The following is a 21,701-nucleotide window of genomic DNA, read 5'->3' as shown; positions in this document are numbered from 1 at the left end:
GAAACCCCCTACCTCTGCTGGTTAGTGTGAAAGATCCTATAAGAAACTCCCACCCTAGCTAATCCATGACCCTCAGCAGGGAGGAGTGTTAACAATTTGGTTTAAAACTCACACTCTCAGACAAATGCATCAAAAACGGCTTTTCTTCTTTGATTTATAGGTATTACTTGTTTTTCCAAGCTCCATTAAGGACTCTTCATCATGTACTGCAAGGGGCATTAAGCACTGAAAGTTGTTCCCAGCTCTGTATTATTCAAAGGCAATTTACACTAATTATTGGAGTCCATGGTGTTACCCATACTCATAGAATGATCCATCTCAGCAGGCTAAAGTACTTTTGAAATGTTAATTTATTACTGAGGTATAAAAACGTCCTTACATTAAAGCTCAATTCTTCCTTAAATGCCAAAAGTTTTTCTATTACTGATATATTACATACTTACTGTTTATCTTAGATATAAGAATAAAGATATAATTTAATTTACTATATAATAGGGCTTGTAAAAGCCACTACTAACACAAATTGTGCTGCATTTAAACTCAGTTATGACACATTATTCTTGTTTTTCTTGTTTAGTGATTTTCTCTACACACATGCAAACAGAGCTTTCATGGAGACAAGCTTTTCAGGCAAACAGCTGCACAGCAAAATGAAAGAAGTGATTAACTGGAGAAATATTTCACCAATTCCAAAATAATCTCATTCATGTTAAAGTACAGATATCAGTGATATCAGTGCTGTGAGGGAAATGCATTCATGAACCGGCATGGGAGTGCACCCGTGTATCAAATGCCAACAAAAACCTGCTAAAAGTACCCGGTGTTCAGTTAAATCCTGGCACAGAAGCTGCTGATTTTAGCAAGAATTGTTTTGCCAGTGCTGAGCCACTGCTTGCAGGTTTTGTTTTTCTTGGTTGCAATACGTGAAAATAGAGCCACGCCAACAAAAATTTATTTGACCTTGTGTTGACAAAAGCTCTTGAACAATCAAGGGGATTATTTCTTAACTAGCTCAATCAACAACTTTTACTTCACTTGAGAAGCCACTGGATTGCAGTCAGTGGTTGGAGGAATCCCTGCCTTGGAAGTGTCAGCGCCTTGGGATGCACAAAGAGTTTGTTGCAAATAAAAAAAAAAGCTCCCAAAAAAAAGCTCCCTTTGCCTTCCTAAGTCCTCTCCAGGGTCTCAAAGATAGTCCTCACCCATTAAATTCATACTGCTGGGAATTAGGACCATCTGCTTTATATCTGAAAAAATCTAAATAATATCACATAAACAAAGCTAAACATGATAGGCTAAAATCTTTTTTTATCCAAAAATTTTTGGCAGCCTGAGATTTGCTTGTGTAGCTGGAATCCAAAGCACAGCTTTGGAACAGAAATTCTCTTGCTCCTAAACTCTGTCAAGATTTCATACAACCTTGCCCCAAATTTCATGTACTTCTCCAGGTCTCTGTCTAGCGATGCAAAGTACTCCTTCCTTGTGCACAGCAGTTCCTGAAATGAAAGGAACTATGAAACAAAGTTTTATGCCAGACTAAATCTTGGTTGCCACAACCAGTTTACCCAAATAAATCTGAATTCCAGAGCAATGACTTGGCTCCATAAGCTGGTCCATGCACTGTGGGTGCTCAGGAGTGAGATGATTTGCAAAGCAGGAGCAATTCCATGTGGGAAGCACTGTGCTCCTTTGCATGCCTAAATTCCACATGCAGGGCTATAATTTGCATGCACAACAGTTTGCATACATTAAGGATTTTTCCTTTTTTGCATAAAAGGCCTGGTAGATGCCAAAGCAATGACTTGTGTACAAAACCACAGTAATCCTACCTGCAAGTCAGACCTTTAGATAAACAAGCTTTACTTATTTAAAGCAGCTCTTAAACTATGAAAATCTGCTTTAAATGAACACATGTTCTCACAAAGCATGTAACTGGTCATGAAAATGATTCCCATCAGAAAAGGCAACATCCCACAAATTTCTCCTATAAAATTTATGTCATGAATTAGAAGTGAGGCATATTATTATTTTGCAGCACAAGCAGGGAAAAAAACCTATACTTTTCAGTTGTGTTTAATCTTCATTTAGTCACAGAGTATGTATTACCTATGGTATCTCTTTTATTTTGGGAATAGGTGGGCACAGCTAATCCCGGGCCACTGAGCCATGGATCACCACAAATGTTTTGGAGAGAAGTCATCCTGATATAAACACCCATTTTACAGAGTAATCCCATTTTTCCATAACACACCGACTTTTTGCTATGCAGATAAGCCTGTAGGTTATTCAAATTTCTATTTCATTCCTCACTGAAAGATTGCCAGCCCTTGACAATTAGGACCATGAGTTGTCTCCATATAAAAGTTACTGCCAAATATGAAAAGTGTTTTGCTTCTGCACTCTAGTCCAAGCAATTTGTAGGAACCTCATGTCCCACAGAAACCAAATCAATTCTCTTCAACAGAAGAATTGTTTGGGAGATAAATATAGCTCAGGTGTCCTTTTAGGCAATGAAGTGAATTCCATGCTGGTCTAGACTCATCTTTATCCAGATAAAAGTCTAGGAAAAGGAGTTTTGTGAATTTTCAGTTGTCACTGGCATTGGTTCAGCAGCACAAAAGGGCAATTTAAGCAATTTGTGATGAGTTAGACAAATTTAGGACCTATGAAAACCATTCTGCACATCTCTGTGTAGGAAATAATTCCTGCTTTTGAGTTAGTGGAAATTCCCTCAGAAAATCAGCACAAAACCAAATCCTCAGCTTTGCATCTAAAAGTTTAATTTTAAAGATAATGTACCTTGTTTACTGGGAATACATCCAGGACATGACACACACCTTGGGCTGGCTAAACATTCAGCAAATTGTAACATCTGGGACTTAGGGAATTTTAAGTAGCAAACTGGAAATCAATACCTTGTTTTCCCCTATAATCACTGTCCACGGCTCAATCCCCACTTCCCTTCCCCCAGCTGTGTTTTTTTGTAAATATCAGCAATGGCTTAAAATCTTCTTAGAAACACCTTCAAGAAAACAGGATTCAAGCTAAAGAAAATGGAGAATTCTCCTTAGTTCTCAAGAAAAACAAGGAGTTTCTCCCAGGTTTATGTACTCAGTGCAAGCAGTGACCCACCAGTTTTCAATGGCCTTGGCTTCATACAGAGTAAAGATCTCATTGCAGGGCCATATGAAGCATTTCAGAAGAGAAGAGACACAGACAGCAATCTAACCTAGATTCCAGTCAGTCAAATGGCTGTCAGATCAGGTACCTAAGGAATATGTTTTGTCTTTATAAACAGAACAGGTTTTTTTATAAATGCAGTCGCCTGTTAGCACTCTTACTTGTATTCATTTAATTTTCAGCCATAGCAGCACATTTCATTAAAAGGGTACATTTGCCTCAGACTATATCAACAGGTTTGCCAACAGCATCAAGCCAGATATTATTTTGTAAATTCATCAGGATATTGCCATGATGCCATTCAGATCACATAGCACCTATGTATTATATATGCAAGGCTAGTGGCACCAGGCAGCTCTTTTTCCAATTAATACATGTCAAAGCAAATTGTTTGGAGGAGGGAAATAAACCAAAAATGAAAGAAAAGGAGATTTCTGCACAATTGCCCATTGCATCATGAAAACTCACCTCATCTGCATAATATTAATGATATGAAATATGCAAACAGATGTTTCTCTCATTAAATGCTGTATGCAAATAACACTAGGAGGAGTGCTAATGTTGTTTCAGGGTTGAGAGATCATGGGGGGTAATTAAAGGTTAATCCAGTTTTCAGTTCACAGATTGTAAGACATGAGTGGTTGTAAAGAAAATTGTCACTTAACCTTCATTATCCAGAGCATATGGATTTTTCCTCTAGAATAGCAAAAACATATATATGTATTTATCTGTACTCTAGTCCCAAGTATGGTGCATATCATTAGAGAAGAAGAGAAATTATTTGTTGAAATGAATGTCATTAAGGAGGTGCCGGAATGCATTAATTAGGGAAAGCAGGATTCGGTCAGAAGTTCTCAGACAGCAATCTAAATCCTGCAATTTCACTGACTACACTTCAATTGCTGAGATGTTGTCAAATGTTAATAGAAAAGCACCTGAAGTACACGTGGAACAAGTCCCCTAAAATAATTAAAAGCCTAATGTTAGAGATCCCGTGCGGTTTCCTCGTCAGCCCTGTGAGGTGGATGGTTCCATCAGCAGCAGGCTCACAACCCTCTCTTTCTCTCAGAGCATCCTGCTGGGCAGATTGGAAGCAGTAAACATTTTAGCACTTAGATCTGAGTTCAACATGCCAGATGAGACATTCCCACTCCGTGCTCATAGGAGAAAATAAAGTGATAAGTGCCTGCGCTGCAGTCAAGCCCTGCTCTTCAGCAGCGAGGATTTGTGCCGATCGAAAGGCAGGGCCAGTGTGAACCACAGCAGCCACAGGTGGGAAGAAGTAGAAAGAAGCAAAGAAATATCTTGATTTGTGCAACTCTCTCTATACAATATCTGGGTGAAAATCGATGTGGGCTTGGGATAGTGAGAGTGAGAAATCAGAGAGGAGGTGAGAGTTGGTTCTGTTCAGCCTTGGGTCCAGGGACTGTAGCATTCTCTGCTTCCGAGGCTATATGGCATGTTTTGATGGATATTTTGGTGTTTTACTTAAAAAGTAGTCTTGCAGTCTGGAAGTTCTGCAATTTCCTTTAAGTATGGAACAAGAGCAAGGGTTTCTGTGTGACTCTGCAGTGTGTTTCACCATCTGGCTGTCCCCACTGTCTCTGACACTCCTCCCCCAGTAACAGCACTAGACCTTCCATCTGTGCCTCACTGGTTCTTTGGGCTCAAAAACCATTTTCCCTCCCTTCTGACCTTGCAAATTCCTTTTTGTGCACTACACAACATCAAAGAACCACAATCACACCAGCCTGGCCTCAACACTTACCTTGGTTTCCTGGTCTGAATAGCACAGATTTGGCCCAAAAGCTTCAAACAGCACTGAGTAGAATATAGCCTCATTTTGAGCTATCATGATATTCTAGCTCTAGAATTTCACTATAGAATTAGGTTTAAGAACTCCTCATTAACTGAGGCTACAAAAAAACCCCCAACTATATAATTGTATTATATGAGATAAAAATCAACAAACTTATATATCTGTCTGCATTCATGTGACATCCTGTCATAAATTGTGCTTTGTAGAAATTCCCCTTTTCAATGATTTTTCACAGCTGTTTACAGCCTGCTCCCATTTGAAAAAAGGTCTGATATCCAAGAAGAAAATGTCAGTGAAAGTATCACTTTTTCTGAAGCTGAGCACTGCAGAAAGATTTTGCTTTATGTTACTTTGCCATGAATGGCTGCATTGAAACACAAGGGTTGTCTTCCTCCTCTTGAGCGTGGGCCTTACTTTCTCTTGGGTCATAAACTTTTGTAAGGATATTACATTTAGCCAGCTGCAAATTTAAGGGCAACACAGGGCTCATCTCCAGCACCACAGAAAAGACTTTCAAACACCAAAAGCCCACAGCAGAAACAAGGCACAGGGGGAAATCCCACCTTCCACCCTGACCTTGGGCGAGCCATGGCCGCCTCCAGCTGCACATCCGTGGCCACCAGCGGCAGCTGCTGGCCCTTGGCAGCCGCCTGAACAAACAGGGGGATTGAGGATTATTACCCGGTGCTGGGAGCAGCCTGTGGCACGGTGGGTTCTGTCACCCCGGGGTACGGGGGTGTGGGGCAGGACGTGGCACCGCCACAAAGGAGCGGGGCCGGCAGGTGCAGGAGCCCCGCGGGTCTGTTCAGGGCTGATAGCATTGAATCAGCACAAAGGTGCTCCCATGCCTTCCCCAGCAGCCTCATCGAGCATGGGGAGAGACAATTCCGACTGGAAATCTCCCCATCAGCAAAAAGGGGCTGTCAGCCTCATCTCTGCCTTATCACACCCGAGGGCCGCCCCAGTGCCCGGACTCGGAGAGGTTTAAACTTGGGCCCGTGAAGTCTGAGCGAGTTCTGGTAAACGCCACCTGATCCTTATTAAAGCAGATTACAAGTATCCCCCTGAAATGTCACTGTGCATTTACAGAGACAGCCATACAAAAACAGCCAGCCATCACATTTTGCCCTGGAGAATGTACGTTCAGGGAAATTGAAGGCAGGTAGCTGTGAGAGCAAACGGGGCCTGGAAAACACAGAGGACCAAGCTGAGGGTTTGGTCCAACACTCACAAAAGCCTAAGGAAAAGTCTAACAAAATTTGCATTTAAATGGCTCTGTGCAACCCCTCATTAGTGTCTCACACACATGTGTGTGCACACAGGTCCTGACAAATGGAAACACACTCCAATATCTCCGGTTACCTGCAAGGACCTGTGGCTGAAGGGTGCAAGGGATTTGGGCCTGCAAAAAGAGAATAAAAAGGTATTAAAATCTATTTATCATGAGCAGAGTTTTGGACGTCTAATTGCTGTAGTTTGTTAGAGGAACAAAAAGATCTTCCCTGACTTCAGCCATATCCAAGGGGATTAATTTGCCACTCTTCAAAAACAACTCATTGGAGGAATGCCCTCTTTGATTCTTTATTCTCACATTAATTAGGAGCAATAAGTACACTAGATACACTCAGTACTTAAAACATTAGTAGAAATAAATCTGCCACACATCTCAAGAGGGTAACAAAGATCTGGCTGTTTGGGGTGGGAACCTCCAAAGTGAATCCTATTAGAGGGACAACCCATCCAGCTCCCATCCCCTCCAGCCCGGCCAGTGCTGCCCCATCCCACCTGTCATGGCCACGAGCTGGACGTGAATGTCCAGCAGGGCCGTGGTGGGGGCTGCAGGAGGCAGCAAGGCCATGAGTGGGGCCCAGAAGATCTCCTCACCATTTTTAAGGACCATGCTTTTTTCTGCACTCAACCCACAAAGCAGCACGTGCTCCCTATCAAACCTCCCAGCCCGCATCCCGTGCCCAAGTCCTTTGTGGTGGCTTTGCTTCTGTCAGCAAATTCCCCATAGCAGAGGAGCTGTGTCTAGGAAGACAGGGGAAAAAAGAAAGAAGAATATTTTGTTTTGAAATATGAAATTAAAGTCAATTTGATCCTTATTCAAGAAAGAAAAAAAACCCACCAAAAAGTGAGGTGACTGAAAATTTCTTAAGATAATTATTCTGAGAGGATTGAGCCAAACTCTTCTCCACAGGTGATTTTCAAGATGCTTTGTCATTTCTCTCACTCAAGGACACCCTGCCCACCAGTGGGATTGCTCACCTGAACAAAGCCATCCACTGGCTCTGGGGACCTGAGGTCCTGCAGTATCCCAGCCAGGACTCCTGCCCACAGGAGAGGGCTGGAGAAGCAGAATGTCAGATTTCCAGCCTCTTGTCGTGGGCTGTGAGTGCTGACACCTCAACCTTTCCTTGTACCCTTCAAGCACCCGGCTGGAGAGGCGGCTGCCTTTATCTCCTGCTTGTTTAACGTAATTACTACTTGTATTTCCTCCCCGCTGGTTCTGCTGGAGCGGAAAAGGCTTTGGCCTTCACTTCACTATACAAAATAAAGAAAAAAAAAATCTGGTTTATAAACACCACTTTTTCTATACTTTCAAAGGCAGGTTGTAGGGTGAGAGTCAGGAGAATGGTCCCTATTTGGAAAGCAGGCTAATAATAATGATGAAGTTGCTGCAGGGAAATCTCTTGTCGAGCCTCCCTGAGCACTCTTTGTTCCCTTAGTAGTAAACAATTATCTTTTAAAGATGTTCTGCTGTCTCCACCACTCACCCTGCTATGAGATATTAAACAACCCCAAAAAGCAGCCCAATTGTGTGCAAAGAGTGGATTTCCTTTCAGAAAGGGTGGGAATTTGCAACTCTTTAAAGACACTTAGTGTTAATTAAAACCTATGCAACCCAAAGAGAAATATAGCACCGTTTTTCAAGGAGGGATGAAGTCAGTATGATTAGCAAGTGTTTTGTTACCATGCTAAAATATGCTTTTTGATTCTTAAAATTCAGTGCCTGCTGCTGATGGAAAACAATTGTTTGTGCTCCATAGCAATGAAAGTTCAAGTGACATAAAAATACTCCACAATATGCTAAAAAAATGTATGTTTTACAAGGAAATCTTAAAAATAAGACTTCTTTTAAAAGTACATTTTGGAGGAAAACATATAAGCAATAAGGAATATGGAAATACTTCATTTAAAATCTGCCTCAGCAGTCAGCAGTGTGTTGATTTGAAATGCTTTGCCCTTCTAACTGTTCCCTTCCTCCTAATAAGCACTGCATCCAATTTGTATGTTATTCTGATGAAATGGTTTAAGCGAGAGAAAATGAGTAGTTTGAAAAATAAAGGAAAGTTCTACAGAAGAAATGAAGTGCTATCATTGAAATCTTTATTTATGTGAAAAGAAAGGGCTAAAACATTACCTCAGAATTCAAGATTACAACATCAGTAGGATATAAAGTAAATCCATTCTCGTAGTGAAACATCAGAAACCATAATCCTTTTTCAAAGACCTTTTGTTATTTTAATGTCTGACAAATTATGCTTTTTTTAAAAGAAGAAAAACACTTAGATTTAAGAGGTTTCTTTTACTTCAGTAAAAGTAGTTTCACTATTTAAAAGTTTTAATTTTCTGTAACCAATAGTATTTACTATGCTGGCTAAGTATTAACACAAGAGCAAGGTTATTTTAGCCTCAGAAGGACCAAATACAAAGTTGCCACCAAAGACTTTTGCATCAAGTTGTTATGGCAACTTAGTGCTCTAAAAAGTATTAAGTTTGAGCAAAAGGTTTTGTTTTGTTAATTTGGTTGCTTTCCTTCAGGTTTTGAAGTTGCTAAGTGTTATAAAAATGTTACATCATTATCATTCAAATGATGGGAGCCCTCAGAACATATTTAAAACTTGCTTATGTTGCAGGACATTCCAGGATGATGTCCAAGGACCCCCAGCCCTGCCTTTTGGGGGAAACCTTTGACCTCAATATGAGCACAGGAGTCATCCCACAATGATCCTAGCACTAAGAAACAAGGATAAGAAGAAAAAAACCTGCATTACTTGCCTTCAATGGCTAAATTGGAGCCATTTAGGAGAGACAGGATGGATAAAGGGATGGAAGGAGGTACCCTTCCCTTGTGCATCCAGCACCTCTCTTTCATGTGTTCATGTTCAAGAGCATAAATAACAAGTTCCTCATGGTATTCTGGACTCTTGACATCACATGAAGACCTGGAAGAGTGAAATAAGCTCCAGAGAGCTCTGCAGCCGAAGGACAGGTTTTGACTGGTGCAGACATGGCAGGAAACTGCTGTCAGAAGCCTGTTCTAAGTCCTGTGCCACAGGTAGAGAAGAGAGAATTATGGGCTTAAAATGAACAAGAGCTCAGGATCATAGGTTTTCTGTCACAGTCATTCCTCTTGGAATGTTCCCAGTGCTGCTCAGACCCCAAACCCTCACCCTACCCCAGATGTGCAACACAAATCTCACAAATCTGAGTGTGCTGTGAGCTCTGGCACCATCCTGAGTCCAGCACTTGTCCCACCCTGCCAGTTTGGGCAGGGGAGAGCTGGAGTTCTCCCAGGTGAGAAGGAACAGCCATGGCAATGTGCAGGGTGGCCTGGGCTGATCTGCCTGGGCAGCCTCAGGGGCCTATGGCCAAAAGGTTCTGCTGGCTTCCTCTCCAACTGGGTCTGGGAGCTTTCCTGTATGTGGTAAAAGAAGGGGAAATAAGAGCAAATTTATTCTGTCCCTCGTGAAATGAGTGCTTCTTTTTACATTGACCAATTTTCTGAGTTTTTAAATTAAGCTGGACACTATGGGGATGTTGTGTTGCTTTAATTAGAACTTTGATTTATTGTTTTTCCTCACCATGCCTCTCCTAGTTTTCCTACTCAACTCTTTTTAAAGAGAAAGGTGGGTGGAAATAAACAGGGGAAATTGAAAATAAAACCAAAATTTTCAGATATAAAATCCTGACATTCATGTGACCATAACAGATTTAGAGGACAAAAAAAAAATTAAATTTATTTCTTAAATCTGAAATTATTTTGCCACTTAAAACCATGCTTACTTTCTTTTGCACTACCTACCTACATGGAAAAAAAAAAAAAAAAAAGAATTTCCTGCCAAATTCTGCCAAATCTCACATGAACTTGGGCAAATGATTTAATTTGCCAGTTTCTCAGTGCACTGTTTGTGCAGTGAGAACAATACCAATTCCTTTTTCTCATCCCTTTGTCTTGTTTGTTGAGATAGTCACTACTCCAGGGAGTACACAATCTCTAATTATGAGCAACTGGCACAATAGTACCCTGATCTCTAGGACCTACCGCAATACAAAGGACTAATAATCATCACAAGTCTTCTGTTCTGATGCATGGTCTGCAAGAGTTATGAATACTAACATATGCTAGAAAGTTCTGTTTAATTTTGTGTCTTTGAAAGAAAATAAAAGCCTATTTTTCCCATTGGTGCCATTTATACAGGCTTCTACTTTCCAGGAAGCTTCTGCTTTTCCATGTCTTCCTTCTCCCTTTCAAAACAGAAATAAAAGTCTCACTAAATAAAATAAAGATTATGAATGGCCTGTCTTTTCCTTCCTACTAGTTATTGTCACCCAGGAACACACAGCAAAGGATGTCTACGTTATCATTCAGTTTCACAGGGATCTGCCAGCTGCTGGCCATATGCTAAATCCTAAAAGGAATTATCCGTGTTCTGTGCTGTCTGTACATGTCTGATTCCCTGATTATGTGTTTTTACTTGATTATGGCATATTATAAATCCAGCTAACTTAACTTTTATGGTTAGAATCCAAATCTTCTGGTTGTTGAGGGTGGTTTTTTTATTCAAATTAAATTCCACTGCCACTGTGGAAAGTTTATGCGGCAATAAACGGGATGAAAACAGTCAGATTTCATACAAATGCATCAAACACAAACCAAGAAGTCTGTGGGATTTAATTTGTAATGACAGCCCTTCTTTAGAGTTTGATTTTTAATGATGTGAGAGCATTTCACAGCAGACAGAATTTCCCATCAGCTTCTATGGCCCTGTCCTGAACCTCTGTCCCCAAAGCGACTCTTATGGTTTCCACCTTGGAGATCCCATCACAGCCACTGCAAGGCCAGGAATATATTCCTTCAGCCCCCTCACCATCCTTAATGAGAGGGGACAATGGAGCAGGGAAGGATGAAGTGGATTGCTCAAAGTCAGAGGAAATAGCTGACCTGGGAATTGAGCTCCAATTGCTCAGCCCTTGAGCAGGAGCCAAACCACAGGCTATTGTTTGCTACAGAATCCTCTGGACATCTCCAGATATTTGAAGTCAGATTTTGTGAGCGATCTCGTTATGCACACACTCATCTGAAAATGATACAACACTGTACAACACCGAGGCAGGCTTTTATATGCCCAGGCTATGGAAAATCTTCACTACAAAAGCATTCTAAAATGCCTTTTACATAGGAGAGTTATTTTTTAGAATGCAGGAACATATCCCTTGGGGATGCAGATTGTTTCCTCAGGACTCAAACATTCCCACGTGGTAAAATGAAGTAGGAGGATCCAGTGAAAGGAGCTCTTGCTCATTTAATTTACTACCTAATACTCAGCAGCCCAAGATTTATAAGACACTACAGAATTGTCTACACGTTTCCCCTTGTGGCAGATAGCAGATAACTGTTAATAGACTTGCTCAGAAAGTTTATTTAAAGGAAGAACTTAACTGTATTATTTTTCATGGAGGTGTGAACATTGCTTAAGGAGCTTAAGTCTCCATGTATAAGTATTATCAGATAGGTTCATGAGGATGCTAATGTGCATTAATATGAAACTCCAAAACCAGCTTTCACTGGTATACGTAGATAGGGCCATTTTGTAAATAATGCCCTTTCAGATATTGCAGAGTTCTGGGATTGCTGAATGCATTATTATTTCCAAATACAATAATATTAACCCATACTACACACCTTCTCTATCCTCTTTCTGAAGCTCCTGTTAAATCAACAAAGCCACTCATGCAGAATTCAGTCTCCTCTACAACTGCGCCTGGCGTCTGCCTGGGTAAGATTTTGTCTGCCCTTCTACTCAGGACCATGCAGATGTTGTAGAAAAGCCAAGGTGCTGAAGGGGCTCCACATCTCATTTTCACTTTTCAGATGTACCCACATATTTTCCTGCCCTGCCCTGCTCCTAATTTAAATCCTTTACCACGAGAGTCAGTAGCTCACTGAGCAGGGCTGAGCTCCGGTTTCCAAACACTGTGACAGAGATGTCTGACCCCTTTCCATGCAATTGAGCACCTTTAGAACCTTTGGCCTTCAGTGAGGGGGGAAGGCACACACACCTCACTGCTCAGCACTTTCCAGGATTTAACCCACCCTGCACATGCTGTGTGGTGATGAAAACGTGATTAAAGGAGAGTATATTACATTATGTCCAGCTTAAGAGAAATATTTTAATGGAATAAAGAAAGAGCCATACATTTTCTTTTTCTGGTTTAGATGTAAGGTTCACCTCGTGGTATTTACAACCTAAAGCTCTCCAATATTGGGTTAGCTAATAGGATCCAGACAATGAAGCTGACTACAGGGAAAAGCAAGAGACTGTTTTAGTTTCACCAGCCAAGGAGAAGAAAAGACCCAGCTTGATAAATGGTGAGAAGTATATTAGATGTTAAAAAATATTTCATTTTTAATAATCCTAGGTGTTACTGACAACCCAGGTAAAAAAGCAAAGTTCATTTCTTCAAAATATATTTAATCTGACAGTATCCCTTTAATTAAGTAGCAATTTAGATTTTCTTCTCCTCCACATACAAAGCTTTAATGAAACATGAAAGCCACAAAAGAAATTTGAGTGTGTTTCATGGCGAGGCGTGAGGAATGATTTTCTGTTTAAATTCACAGACAGTAGCTATACAAATAACATTTAATATTTGTCGGAAGTATTATCTGCCTTTTTCCCTCACAGCATTCCATTACTAAGGTAATAAGTACATGAGAATACACGATTTCCTGGCTACTGTATTGAATATGCACCTTTAAACAAAGTTAGACTTGGGAATTTACCCATATCTTAAAATGCTAATCTAACACTAATTAAAAGGCCAGTGAATACGCTTTGATGGATTCCAGTTCCTGGAATATGACAAATGAATTCCGATGGCATGCGCGACTGCAGCAGAATTTCAATGGCAGAGCCGCAGCCACCGGGGGAAGCCAGGAAAGCACATCCCTGCACTGGCACAGGCCAGGGAGCAGGCACTGCTGGAGCTTGCCGTGGTTTGTGTGGGTGCTGCCATCCTCTCAAGGTGTGGCCAGCCACAGCCTTTGTTTCTCATTTCGTAGCTGCTTCCAGGCTATGCTGGAGCAAAAATTTGGCTGTTTCTGCACCCCACCCTCCCTCCCTCTAATACATGAACCTCCCTGCTGTTCCCTGTGTGCTGCTGGGCTCTTCAGGGAGGACAACAGCCTCCCTGGGGAAGAAAAGCCAAGGTAGTATTACCCTTCTCCCACAAAAATAGCTCATTTCATAGACTTCTTCAACCCCATAAGCCCCATTGTTAAAGAAGAATAAGGAGATCAGATAAATATTCCTAAATGAGATTCTATGTCCAATATCTCCTGCAAATAACCGTCTTGTTGATCTTCCTGTCTTAGAATTAGAAGAAAATTAAAACCCTGGTTGCAATACAATTTGGAAGTATGGCCTATGAGCTCTCAAGTGCAAGCCTCTTTTGAACTGAGTGCAGCCCTCTTCAGAGGTACTTACTTATTGCATGATGATATCCAAAAATTGCCTTTACATTCCTCTTCCCACACAAGCAAATCCAAAATTTAATTCATGCTAATTAAAAAGTTTGGTTAAAAAAAAAATAAAAGGTCATATTTTTTTTAAGCAGTCTTCTTAGATGTCATCTTGAAAGGATTTGAAAGTTGAGATTTCCGTGAACCTTTACTTGCCTCCCTGTGTAAAGCAGACTCAATCCTACCTTCTTGCACAGATTTTTGTCTAAATCACGGCAGAATTCACCATGTGTCCCCCTTACAGAGAACCTGAAGAGCTCAACTGTGGAGAAAGCAGTTTGAGATTGTACAAATAAGCCTGAAAACAGGCATTTTGCTCAGACCAGACAGGAGGTCCTTTCTCACCAGGGTTCTCCCTATAGGTAGTAGTTGAATTTTCAGCTTCCCACCTGGACTGGAGTCTGGAGGACACTATTTCCACAGCTAAGGAAATATCCAGCCACTGAGGCACCAGGTACCCAGGGTTGACTGAGCCTCCCTAAAAGTGTCGAGTTGGTTTGTGGCAATGATTAAATTCCCAGCAGATCTGAATGAGAACACCAGTGCTCAGGGTTAATGCAGGAGCTCATTTGCAGCCTCCCCGTGAGGCAGTGTCAGAGTTTGAGTGGTTTTGCACACCCCTCTGGCAAAACCAGGCTGCAGCTGAGCAGGAGCGTTTAAAAGATCAGCAGCATTTCACCAGTGGTGTCTGGGATGGTTCTGTGTGCCTCAAAACCTGGCTCAGAGCACTTTTTCCAGGCTCTCACAGTGAAGTGGTGCCAGTGCTGGATACTGAACTGTGCTCGAGGAATGTCAATCCAGATCTTTTCTCAGAAGGTTTAATGGAGTGGACACAGCACCACATCAATAGAGCTGCACAGACTTGGGAGTGGAGCTGGCTGGTTGCCAGCTTGGACAGGATGATCTGTCCATGGCCCACCAAAGACCATGGAAAAATATCCAGAGTTCCAAACCATACCTTAAAAACAATATCAGACTGTCATTTCAGGGCAGTGAGGAAGATTTTTTATTTTCCAGCTTGTTCTTTTTTTTTCTTTGTGAGGGAAGATCTTATTATGAGCACAGCTGAATTTCTAGATGAGGTAAATTCTCCCTGCTACAAGTTCTGCTTGATCTCACTATCACAAACTGTATACACACCTCTAACATGTTCCTTGACTGCCACTTCTATGTTCCCCTGCTCTTCAATCAGAGATAAATAAATGAGAGGCAGCATGATGCCTGTTATCTAAAAAGATTCAGGTAGAGCAAGTATCATAGCACAATCAGGGCGCTTGAAAATTGTATTTTCCTGGAAAAGACTTTTACTTGCTTTCTTGGATCATACACAGAGGAAGTCCAAGGTCTAGAGGGAGAAAATAACTCTTAGTAACCAAATGTTTGAACATTCATACAGGATTAATTACTTGTTTTATTTTTTTTCTTTAATTTTAAATGACTGTACTGCTAGCAAAAGTGAGAAGTAAAGACTCTGATCTATGCCAGGCACTTAGTACATGCAAATACTCCACAAGTTTTTTCCTATCTTGAAGAATTTCAGCATAAACTACAAAGGCAAAGTGGACTGAACTGATCCCTGGAGAAAACATGTGCAACTCCACTTACATAAAAAGACTGCTTGCTTCAATAGATCTGTGCCCATTTATCCTCGGGATGAATTCACACATTTTTTTCTATTATTAGATGGACATCCTATTTCTAATGGAGTCTATGTGATCTAAGCACTTCTACTTATTTTCTTCTAGAAGTACGATTCTGTGCTTAGAGGATGAATTGCACTGCTGAGCAGTGCTGGAAGGATCAATTGAGGTGCATTAACATTTGCAGTGCCATTATGCTCCACCTGAAATACTGGGCTCTGTAAGAGATTTCAAACAAAGCATCTGCTCAGTCTTGGTAAAGCAAATCTTTTGTCTGTGGCATATTCCACCAGCAAATTAGTGCAACAAGGATTAAACAGCTCTTGAAATGTCATCAGAATGGATGAATTTCAAAACAAATAACAAAAGAATTGTGAATGTCTAACAATTATTCCCCAAAACCGATTTCAATAAAAATTTGCATCCTCGCTGTCATGATGGCTCATAAAGTTCCAGTTAACATTTACTTAGGACAATAGTTAAGTCAATTGAAACACTCAATACAAGATGTAGCCAGAACGTGTAAGAGGGTTAGGAGTGGTGGAAAATAGGTGCTCACTGCAGGGTAGGTGTGAATCACAAGAGCTGCAGCCAGGTTTTCACCGTGTAAAAGTCAAATGTCAGGGTGCCTATGCTTGGTTACAATTATGTGAGATCAACTCTCTCTACCCTGTGAGTCATATTCTCCACAGCCTTGGCCAACTTTCCTAATCTGTCTGTGCTATTATTTGGGAAGAAAAAAGGGAGTTTTCACGGCAATACTTGGGCCCTTGTGAGTGAATGGTCCTGACTGAGCTGTGGGCATGGCCAGTGTGGCAGCAATGCACAGCACTAAGGGGAATCCAGCTCCAGGAGTATTTAACTCACATCTGTGCAAGCAGCACAAGTTCTGTCTACACCAGAGGGAGCTCAGGGACGAGGTTATGCTACAGCTTTACTTTCCATATTGCATGACCACAGGGAGACATTTACAGAAATGTTCTCACTAGATTGCACTGACAACCTGAACAGTTTGTATAATCCATGAACTTCCTCCTAAATTAAGGGGCTTTGCTGATGAAGGTGCCTGCACTCCACATCAGCACCAAAAATGTGTCCTGCATGATCCTTCTGGGAGCTTTTCCAGTCTTCCCAGTCTCTCTACAGCAGTGGCAATGCTGACTGGTAAGGCTCTGCTAGCAGTCATCTGGTTATCTTATGTGACAGTAACAAAAGTGATGTGTCAGCTGTGATAAGCTCTCGTTGAACAACAACAAAAAATATTTCTGGGAAGGTTTTTTGGTTTTTTTTTATGACAGCAGTAGTTGTGCTGAATTTCACAGAGATCACATGCTGCAGTATAAACAACATCCAGACAGCCCTGAAGAAGGTGTTTAGTACTGTCCTGTACCTAAATAATACAAGTTATGCACCCCCAACTTGCAGAAAGGATTCATTTTTTTTTTTAACAAACTCTCACCATTGACATCAGTGGAGCTGGAAGAGTTTCCACAAGACATTTGCCTTTATCTCTGGTCCTCCAGCCTTTTCTGATCTCTGTCACTCTCCACTCCTCAATATACCCTTTTCCTTGCATCAAAGAAATAGGATCTGAAGACATCTCACAACAGTCCCTTCTCCAGAACTCATTCCACTTCAGCTTCCTCAAGACTGTGAGAAAGCAAATATTCCAAAAACTTCAGAGCTGAGGCACAGATTTTTGATGGAGCCCCTTAAATCCACTGGGAATCTCATTTTGAGGATCTGTAAACACCTGCTAGAACTCTGACAACATGCAGTGCTGGGACCAATGAAAATTAATGCAGAAGAGCAGCTCAGACACCGGCAGGCAGTTAAAATGTGGGAGAGCTCTTTCTATACAGGCTGTGTCAGCATTGAAGTGCTAGATTGCTTAGCAGCACTTCACAAGTACAGCACTGTCTGCTTAATTTTCTCCACCTAACAGTTGCCTTCAGATTTTAAAGATTTATACACCCTTCTGCAGTCAGCATTGAAATAGGAGCTAATATCCACACCCCATAGCAAATGCAGGTCCATGTCTCCAGTCCTTTGTTTTCATACAAATTTTGCCACTCTTATTTGTTCCTAGTTTGACAAGCTTTGGAGTAAAGGCTCTCCTTGATTGAGGGCAGCAGAATATGATCCCCAGAGATTAGTCTGTGGCTGAATTGTGACACTTCCATCATGAAAAAATCTGGGAATATATTCCTAGAGCTAAGGCTTTTTGATTAAATCAGAAAATTAATTATATCAGATAATTCTATGCTTCATATCCATAATTATATTTAACAACAACAGCGTCCAGCATTATCATCAGCTATCCAAAACAATGAAGGTGGCTCCAGTGGGGATGCTGTGAGTCTAAAACTGAGCACAGGGCCCTTGAGTACAGTATGACCTGAGATAATGCCAGTTTAAGACATTTTTCCCCTCCCTCTTTCCTCTTCTACAGGAATCTCATCTTTTTGCTCTCACTCCTCAACCCATTCTCTACCACTGCCCAAAAAAGCTCTGAGCAATTATTTGTGGATGCACATTCTAAACCAGATCACTGAAGGAGTGCTTAAAAAAAAGACCCTTTTCCTTTAGGAAGAAGAGATTGGAAAGGAAGCAGCAACTGCTCAAACACACCCGAGACAGCTAACCTTGAGGCCTGATGCCAGTGGCAGGCAGAGCACACCAGCCTGTGAGATGTCTCTGATCTCTAAAACGCCTGCTAAAAGTATGGCATGAAACAGCAGCCCCACGGAGCTGGGAAAAATGTGCTGTTGCTTAAAGTGCACCCAAATCCCTTCCCTGAGCTGATCTTTAAAAATTAAAGTGACCTAAAGCTAAGCATATTTTAAAGTGTTGTTTGTTAAACAAACAAACAACATAGCAAGAGAAGCAAAGGCAGTAATTCTTAACAAAGAGCATTCTGTGATGTCTGTATTGCTGTGAGAACAGCCCTTGGCATTGCTGTGCTGAGAGCAGAGGACATTTTATAAATGTATTTCTAAAAAGAGGAAGTATTCAAATTGAAAATGCCTGTTTGGCTGACTCTCCCCCTTCGCAGCTTGTGTACTCTCCAGCAGATAACAGAGAGGACAGCTCTTTCTAGCAGGCTGCTCTCAACATTCTCTTAACTTGCAAAAAATAAAAGCTCCATCCTACATTGTTTGATGGTAATTAGAAGCTGAATCATGAGATACGTCAACTTTCTGATGTTCTTTGCGTGTTTACACTTTATACCAGCACATTACACCTAGTTTTACCCAGGGCTTTCTTACAATCCTGTGCTATTACAGAGTGAATTTTGAGGAGGTGGTGACATACTTCAAAAAAAATTGTGGAAAACGTATTTTTGTATGTCCCACAGAAGAGGAATCAATGTTAAAACAATCTCAGTGATCCTTGGTAATGCTGGGAATCTTTTCAATTCACAAAAGAATGCAATGATTCTTTTTCATCACAGGTGAAGATGATTGGACAGAATCAGAGTAATCAGAGAAGATGCAGATTATTTTTCTATCTTTGAGCAGTAGTGATAAATTCAGGGCACTACTAGTTTGGAATTAATACTGGTCTGTTACCAGCAGAGGCCAACTGGCATTTCAGCATTAAAGATCTGACCAAGTCAGCAACCACTTCTTCACAGAGAAATCCTTAAAATACCATAAACACTATTTAGAGAAGAGACTCCACAGACACCTTTACACTTTGCTTGATATCTGAACTTGCCGTTTGGGCTACATGAATGTATGATTCACTTAGAAAGGCTGTGAAAAAAGGATAAACAAAATTCCTTCTTTTGCCACCAGAAAGCAGTCCATTCTCATTTGGGTAAAAACTCTTATTTCTGTATCTATCTTTTCTCTTATATCTCATCTGTTTTCCTCAGCAAAAGCTGCCAAAGGCTGACCCACCAAGACACATAACATGGAAATACAAAAGCTCATTTCAACCTGTGGTCACTTCATGCCAGCCTGAAGTCACTTCCATCTGTGAGTCAGGCAGCCAGCACACCTGGGAAACTCCAAGATAAATGAACATACTATTTAAGTCAGGATGATGATTCAATATCAGAGAATGAACATGACAAGCACAATCACATGTAAAATAGGTAGGACTCCTTTTATAAAGCTGGCTGTTTGCATTTCTCATGTCTGTTTAACTCCTATGCTTTTTCAGGGCAAAATGTTTTATTCCAGGTCCTATTTATTACAAGTAAAGAAATTGAAACTCAACTCTGTTACAATCCCACAGAAACTGGGAAGACAAGATTTGATGATAAAATAAAGACAGCTGGAGACAGATCAAAGCAATGCAGACATTTTTCAACAAGAAAAATTACAACTTTTCTCAAATGAAATTTGGGCTTTTACTTACTCTTGTGATGCTCAGAACATCTGCATTCAGTATCGCAGTTCTTTTACTCTCTTGGTGGGACAGATGGTAATGAGGTGCCCAATTCCCAATGACTTTCAAAGAGGTTCAGGCACCTGCCACAAAATTGTTCAAGACTGGTTTCTCTGTTATTCTCAGCTTTGACAAAACAGCAAACCAGGACATTCCTTCCACTCGCCACTTTACTGCCAGCCAGGAGTTTGCCCTCACATAAACTGCTCAACCTTTGTACTCCTCTTTTTAGTAACCCCATTTGTGAAGTAAAAATCCCACCCTATTATTAAAATATTTAATACTTTTAAAGATGCTTTGAGCTTGCATTAAAGGTACACTATGAGCACATCTGTACCTAAATTACCAACATTCAAAAATAACAAGAAAAATACTTGTTGGTGGATTAGCTACATATGATCAATGCCAAATAAAAATCTACTTTGGTTTTGCTAAGGTCATTTAGTGCTGTGCAACTCTCATGAGGTAAATATTTTTGAAAGTGGGGAATGCTTTGAGATTAAGCAATACATTTCAGTTTTTGATCAAATGCCAGAAGCCATAGGTGAATAGGAAACAGACATCAGTAATTATAGTTTGTACTTCAGCTATTTCAAAACCCCTTGCTTCAATGAGCAAGTATTAACTGGACAGACACTCCTTCACAAATTAGAGGCTGCAAAGACTTATTACACACCACATTTATCTTTGAAACTTGTCCAACAGAATTAAACTAAAAAAATAATGATACAGATTATGGTTGCAGGCAAAAAACTATTAAAACTCTAACAACTATATATATGTTTTTATCTGTCAAACTGTCCCTGCAGCCACTCTTTGGTTAAGGAGCTCAGGAATGTGGTATTAAGAAATACAAGTAATTGTATTAGCATGCTGTTGTCAAACTTCAAACTGGCTGTATTTTATCACAGGAGCTGATAAAAGAATTTCTTGTGTAGGCCTTAAAACTCAATTGAATTGCAAGAACACGAGATGGGAGCAGAAATGAAGACATGGCACCCGAGTGAGAAGTGTTCAAGGAGCATCAGCACTGCTCAGTGAAACTGTGCAGAGCCATCCACCCTGACATTGTTAGGGCTGCTGAAAACCCCAAAGCAAACCCCTCACCCTGGCACAGTGCCTGAGTGATAAACCCAGCTCAGAGGCCAGACTGAAAAAGCTTGGCCCAGAACAGAGCAAGGCTGGAACAGCCAGGATGCTCCAGAGACAACCTTGCTCAAACAACAACAGAAATTGTGAGAGCACGTTCTACATCCCAGGCAGCTTCTTGGTTTACTCCAGAGACACACTTGGGAAGCTACACAACTTTTCTTCAAAAGACTTAAGGCTACTCAGGATATCCAGGAGAGTACCATGATTAATGCTGGATGAAATATTAAATTGTAGTGCAGAAAAAAACTGGAGCAAAATCAGTCCATGCATTTAAGTTTTTCAGGACTTCTGAGAGGACAGAAGCACTTCAGCAAGTCTTTAAACAGCTGCCCAACTCAAGACAGCATCAAATGAACTTCTAAATAAAGATGTGGCTTCACAACAGATTTGTACTGGTATTTATAATTTAAGTACATTCCTCTAGATCAGTAATTTCAGTCAAACAAGGAGATATTGCAAACTTTTCATCTGCTAAAAGAATTATATCTCAAATTTAGTTCAGTGTAAGAGGTTATATATTTAAGCTGATTAAAAAGCTTTTATTAAAGTAAAACAAGCATTTGGATAGGTTTACCACTGTTAAACAGGAAACATTAAGTCTCAGAACGCACTTTTACTTGTTTGGCCAAAATTTACATCACACACCAAAACTACCAAAAAAAAAAAAAAGGTGTCAGCACAATGAAAGAAATTTAAAAACAGA

General features: G+C 40.7%; 1 long non-coding RNA gene across 2 annotated transcripts; it reads left to right on the top strand.

Moving 5' to 3' along the window:
• Positions 1 to 338: 338 nt before the first annotated feature.
• Positions 339 to 7,909, top strand: LOC111930994 (uncharacterized). 2 transcript variants are annotated; one of them, XR_002865383.2, is made up of 3 exons: positions 5,544 to 5,707; positions 6,322 to 6,422; positions 7,200 to 7,909. It is a non-coding gene; the product is annotated as an uncharacterized LOC111930994 (long non-coding RNA). The 2 variants fall into 2 exon arrangements; XR_015290043.1 differs by having other exon boundaries at positions 339 to 6,422.
• Positions 7,910 to 21,701: the final 13,792 nt, after the last annotated feature.

Source organism: Cyanistes caeruleus, chromosome 8 (genome assembly GCF_971803275.1).
Source record: "Cyanistes caeruleus chromosome 8, bCyaCae1.hap1.1, whole genome shotgun sequence".
Classification (NCBI taxonomy): domain Eukaryota; kingdom Metazoa; phylum Chordata; class Aves; order Passeriformes; family Paridae; genus Cyanistes; species Cyanistes caeruleus.
The sequence above is the reverse complement of the archived record's forward strand: the minus strand, read 5'-3'. Positions and strand labels throughout refer to the sequence as shown.